Here is a 6847-nt window from a genome sequence, read left to right on the forward strand (position 1 = left end):
ACCGGCAACTTACATCTTGCCATAGTCGGAAGCAAAACAAAAGGAAATCCAGACCCGCGTACCAGTACTTCCTTGTCCGCCCCCTCCCCTTCCCCATCGATATTATCTGTACCATTGCAGAAGCTGGTATTGTAATGAATGAAGGTTTTGCAAACCACTTACACTGACAAAGTAGGCGTGTAGTTTCCCCCTAGATTATAGGGTAAGGAGGGATAGGCGTCAGGAGATAAAGTTACAGGCTGTCTATTGAAGTATGCGCGATATCGTAGTTATGGATTTTGCAAAGGCTATCGTCACAATTCCAAAACGGGGCCCGGTCGGGTTAGGTTTGTGGAATCTTAAGAAATGTATACGTTTAAGCATATAAAAAAGATAGTGGCCACAATTTTTCTTTTATCGTCTTGCTTACGTTGGTGTATCTTATAACATACTTTTCGTTCCAGAAAGCTACCCGGCCGGGCCCCGGTTTGGAAATGTGACGTAGGCCATAATCGGGTAACACACTGCGGACAGCAGCAAACTGCGCGAGACATTTGCAAATGTGTCGCAGATTGATCGCCTGAAATTGTGATAGTTTTGTTTGAAAATTCGCAAATTGGCCAAATTTATCTTATTTCACGTACATTAATATTGTGCCAAGTATCAAGTTAATACCTCAAGGAAATCTCTTTTTCGATACATTTTCCTCATTGTATATACGTACACTGGCTTTTATCTCATCAGTAGCAACACTAAGATTTCCAAAAACCCACTCATCTGTGCTTTATGCGCAGATGCGTCGCACGTCAGTTTGACAGCAAGAGAAAAAATTGCAAGGTTTGCGCAAATTCGCAAGATTGGCGCATTTCTAGCTAAAATGGCACAATCCAGTAAGGTCTCCACATAAGAAACATTCATTACAAAACCATAGTAGGTGTGCCCTGACAATAAAATGTCAAATTTGATAAAAATGAAAACAACGAGGTCAGTGATAAATTGTAGACGATATAGCACAACGATGCCAACATAGCAATCTGATACGTTTTATTGAACGCAAAATACGAAATACACACATAGTGATTCCGTACTATAAGCCAAGAGCTTATGTTAGCGGTATCACTAACAAAATACAGTCAATAACACACACAAGACTACTGAAAACGTCAATATAAGTTTAATGCTCTACGACGCTTCAAACAACCCCTCCTATCCATCTACATACAGCGCTACGGTGGATTAATATTGCCCGCAACGCTGCGCCCTTTGAAAATAATTGGCCTAGTTTACAATATAGTTGTCCTTGCCCTTTTCTCTGTAACTGTGCGCAGTGAAGCAGAAGAAAAAACCTAATTACGTAAACAAAAGGTGTTTTTTCAAGGCCGTCACGCACGTCTATTACGTGTCTATAAAAACCCTTTGAAGAACCGGCTTATGTAATTGTGACCTACATAATAAATCCCAAAGAGATTCCTGATCCTAAAAAGCCTATGAAGCGGTTGGGTGGAGTTAGCTTCTTCAGACAATGCAAGCAGATACATACATCGCAATTTGAGAGCATGGTGATAAAAGGGAATGACCTCCGCTCTTACCTCACAGAATAATCACAATGAGGATGGATTATAACCTACATGTGGTCTCACGTTTTCATGTACTTTAATGTATGTGTCTATGATTTTTTACATGTCTTATGTATGTAAACATGTTGTATATTATGTATATTTTCCAGGGCTCCACTGAAAAGTAGTGTTATTGCTATTCGCCACTCACTTCGCAATATCTCAATTATTAATAATCGCGAAAATAACATAACAGTGCCGCAGTGAACGAACTCCGCAGTGCCCACCCCCACAGAGTCCACCTTTATTGAGCAACAACTGTTCCAGCGTGTGGTGATAGTACTAAGAAATTTCTAAACCCCAAATATTTCACGGAAGTGTGACCAAGCTATACTGAGCCCAACGGATATGAATATACAATAAAGATATAATGTGGTTCATTTATTGAAAACCGTGCTCCCCTACAAAGGACCATTGGGACAAAACCTGTTTTAGTGAAGGAACTGTGTGCTCACAGCGAATGGGCTGCGTGCTCGGCGAACGAGCTGTGTGCTCACAGCAAAGGAGCACACAGGTACTTCGCCGAGCACACAGCTCCTTTGCTGTGAGCACACACCTCGTTCGCCGAGCACGCAGCCCCTTCGCAGTGAGCACACAGTTCCTTCGCTAAAACAGGTTTTGGCCCAATGGTCCTTCGTACTACCCAGAAGGGAGTCAAAGATTTACATACGCATGCAGGAAACAAGATAGCTTTCATCAATGCGTCAAAGACTCCACTGGGAGCTAATTTTCTTGCTGCGAGGTTCAAAGAGTCGTTTGTGCGGATAAACTTTGTCCTTTTACGAGACGAAAACGAAGATCGATTTGACTTCCTACCGCTGAGACGCACGAATCCGTTTATGACGCATTACTGACGCACAAGTGTCGGCCGAGGGATTACCCGGGGTAATCTGTTTAATGTTTATGGCGTTTGGAGATTTTGGTTGCCTACAACAACGGGGAGACTCACGTATGTGGTATTTTGAAAGGAATCAGGTTTCGGGGAAAACATATGTCGCAATGCTTTGTATAAAGTAGACCTTAGGCTAAGAAAATACCACATTTGATACGTGGGATATATTCCGTTTAAAAGCTCAAGCCAAGAAGGCGTGGATGGATTGACGTAATATTTGTTACGTGGTTAGGTCTTGTTGTGTATATTTTCTAGCAATATAGTTTAAAGACATTTAGAACTCAGGGAAATCATACTCAATGGTTCCTTCATATTGAGGTTGCAGCGTTTAAAACATATCAAAACATGATCACAATGTGAGATGCATTTTTTTTTTAATTGGGAGAACTATCTATAATGAAATTTACCATGTCATCGATCGTTTTGTTGTCTTTAATTTCAGTTGAAAGTGGCGTGTGCTGTTGTAGGTTTACGATGTAAGATGTTAAAGGAGTCGTCGACCTACGAATGGTTCAATTCCCTGTTTAGCCTATTAATATTGCCACTGCGTACGTGTGGACTTAACATGCGACTATGTACGTTTCGATGCGCACGAATCATTTCATGGGATCACCACTAATGAACCATTACATTGAAGGCCTATAGGAGACAATGGTCGTCATTTGCGCCTGATGACGTATTCTACACGGATATCGAATTCCAAAACAAGATAGTATAGAGAGAGACAATTTTTTTTACAGAGAAAGACAAGATAGTAACATATAGCTTCGGCAATACAGGCGATATTTCACCGAGAAAGACAAGAAAGTATATCGTCGGCAAGAGAGACGATTTTTCACCGAGAACAACAAGATAGGAACATGTAGCTTCAGAAATACAGGTGATATTTCACCGAGAAAGACAAGATAGCAAAGCTTCGGCAAGACAGACGATTTTTCACCGGGAAAGACGAGATTAAACGGGGAAGAATAAGGTAGATTGTGACAGTGAATTAATCATCGGTACAATCACGCAGTAGATAACATTACGATGCAATTGTTACCTCTATTAAAAAGGGAGGTATATTGTTTTGTGTGTTTTGTGTGTTTGTGTGTGTGTGTGTGTGTGTGCGTGTGTATGTGTGCGTGTGTCTGTGTGTGTGTGTCTGTGTGTCTGTCTGTGTGTGTGTGTATGTCTGCGTGTGTGTGTTTATGTGTGTGTGTGTGTGTGTGTGTGTGTGCGTGTGTGAGAGTGTGTGTGTGTGTGTGTGTGAGTGAGTGTATACATGTGTCTTTGTTTACGCATATTTGTAGTTAGCAATATCTAAAGAATCTCTGGACGGATGGTAATGATATGTGGATAGTATGTGTTCCCAGATAAGGTCAATTTAAGACCCTTCCTTTTTAACAATCTTTTACCCTTGACGTGCTAGGGTTTAAATATTTTAGGGGTTGTATCAGAAAATAGATACAAGCATGAAACCTAAAAATTTTAAAGTTGCATCTGTACTGACTATAAAAACATTGATTTCAAAGAATGTGTTAATTGTAAAGCTTGTTCATTCCTTAAGTTATGTAATTGCAGAATTTCGGTCCGCCCACGTGGTTCAATGTGTGACGAGCTAAGATATCAGACGACTTTATCACACAGAGTTTTTGGCAGGTAAATCGATATGACGTGTCCTTTGAGGAAATCGTCTGATCCGTGTCACTAATTCATCTATGACTTGTAAAGCTTGTTTGATTTTTGAATTCCGTGAATCACAGTCATCTTTTCCTCAAAATGTGGATTTCAGTCCACCCACGTAGTTTAATGTGTTACGAACTTAGATATCAGACGGCTTTATCACACAAAGTTTTTGGCGGGAAAATCAATAAGACGTGTCCTTTGAGGAAATCGTCTGATTCGTGTCACTAATTCATCTATGACTTGCAAAGCTTGTTTGATTTTTGAATTCCGTGAAATCTTTTCCTCAAAATGTGGATTTCAGTCCACCCACACGACGCCATTTTCTGCGAACTAAAATGTCAGACGACTTTCACACTCTGCTGAAAGATTTTCCTTGTCCGTTGAGGGGAGCGCCTATGTAATACTTGGTGAATTCTATAATTATGTGAAACGCAGTCATAGTTTCCTCAAAAACGTCAATTTTAGTCCACCTACGCCGTTCAATATGCCATATCTATAGATTTCAGACGACTTTTTACACAGAAAGATTTCGGCGGGAAAATCAATGGTGTATCCGTTGAGGGTTGTGTTTATGTAAATCTTGTTGAAGTCTTTAATCATGTGAAACACAATGATGGTTTCCTCAAAAACGTCAATTTTAGTCCACCTACGCCGTTCAATAAGTCATCTACCTAGATTTCAGACGACTTTTTACATGGGATGGTTTTGGCGGGAAAATCAATGACGTATCCTTTGAGGTTAGCGCTTATGTCACTACCTCATCGCTCGCAATTATCGTACCAATCATCTAGGGTCTTCAAATCATCGATTCAACATGGAAACTAGGGACAAGGGCATCATGAGACACACTCAAAGGATCTTCTTTCACCTAGCTTTGAATGAAATGTACTCACCTAGGAATTCGGGGCTATTTTTACCTCCTATATTCGCACTGAAAACCAATTAGTTTGAACAGGTCGTTCGAAGAGGATTGACGTATAAAAATCGATATTTTCCATCTGCGTCAAAACGGGATAATCCTATATAGCTTCACCTATTCAGTACACAGTGCATTTGTGTTGATGATATCTATAAAACATCGATACCCCACAATGGAATATTATTTTCAGTTACTCCTTTATTGCCTAACCTCTATAGATTTGGAGCTACCGGTGCAAAGCAATCAAAACGTAGGAAGTTGGTTCAAGGGAAACAGATGTTCCGCTAAGCAATAAAAGTAGGTTGCGATAATATGCTGAGCCATTTTAGAGCTAAATCTTTGCATTTCTATTCACTCTGCTATATGCCAGTACAGTGGAATGCAAAGTAATAATTGCTACTTCGTATGTCGGGTTTCGTATGTCGTATGGGATAGCTTCAGAAGATTTGAGTACATGTGCACATTGAATATTGTGTAAGGCGATTACTCTAGAAAAAATTCTGCTCTATTTCAAGAACATTGTTACAAACTCCTTTGTATTTGGAGAAGAAATCTAAGCTAATGGAATCTGTCCACTGTACGTAGGCCATTTCATTTTTGGTTTAGACGTATTTAATTGAAATAATGTTACGTAAGTCCTGAATAGTCAGAATCTTAGCCCGGACGATAAGAAAACGAAGTGTGACAAGTATAGGAGAAGGAGTTTAGTGACCTCGATTTAGTTTTAGCTCACTGAAGACCTATTCTTCCACTGGTCGTGACAGAGAGGACAGACGCTATGTACAGTATTTACAGGTCCATTGTACCGGGAAAATTCCCCTAGCTCTTGTCGACAAGCACAATGAACAGTGGACCAAGGCTTAACATCCAGTCCTAAGGACTGCAACCCTTCCGGCAGTGTGCATGTAAAATGTCTTCAAGCAGACTGTACGGTGTCTTAGCTGGCCAAGGTGTATAGCCGGCCAAAGGGAGTCAAACGGGCACCGGGTGTCGGCTAATACTCCTTGGTCAGTTTGACAGTATAGCGACGCAGCCGGAATCAAAACTCACGGCTCCAAGTTCCAGACGGAGACAGGGAGTACGCATGCTACACATATCCTTGCCATACTCCACAGCTACTTGCGCCTTCTAAACACGTAATCGTGATAAAACTACCGGCAGAAATGCACCTGCAATACTCTCGTATATCTAATTCCGGCCTGCCATTGTCCTATTCTCCCTCGCCATCTGTCGACAGTTCTGGTTGGATGAACCCACATTACGTGTTGACCTCAAGGTCAATCCTCCCTTCGGGCAATAACCTCTGTCCCATCATGCATCATAAGTGACTCGCCTGATTTGTCCACCATATTGCTTTTAAGCTGCAAGGACATTTCTTTTTCAAAAGCAAGATGAGGAAAAAGAATCTCAGTGCGCGGTCACATAGGTCGTTGGATCGTCTTACGATCGCTAATTTCGAACATTTTGTAGGGCAAAAATGTACGTCTCCTACAAAGTTCAACTGTCTTGGTACACAAAATGCTATTTTGGATCCTTGTCGGTGCTTGGTACTGTCACGGCCTTCTTCAAAAATCCTATGGCATGAAAATCGTACGACGATCGCACGACCTATGTGTACGGTCCCACCCTAAGGGTACAGTCACAAAGGTCGTGCGGTCGTCGTACGATTGCTAATTTCGGGCATTTGGGGGAACACATTTTTCCTTCAGAGTGCATCTGTCTAATGCAACACAAAATCCTGTCTTGAGACGAAAATCGTACGACGATCGTACG

The sequence above is a fragment of the Branchiostoma floridae genome, chromosome 13 (assembly GCF_000003815.2).
Source record: "Branchiostoma floridae strain S238N-H82 chromosome 13, Bfl_VNyyK, whole genome shotgun sequence".
NCBI lineage: Eukaryota > Metazoa > Chordata > Leptocardii > Amphioxiformes > Branchiostomatidae > Branchiostoma > Branchiostoma floridae.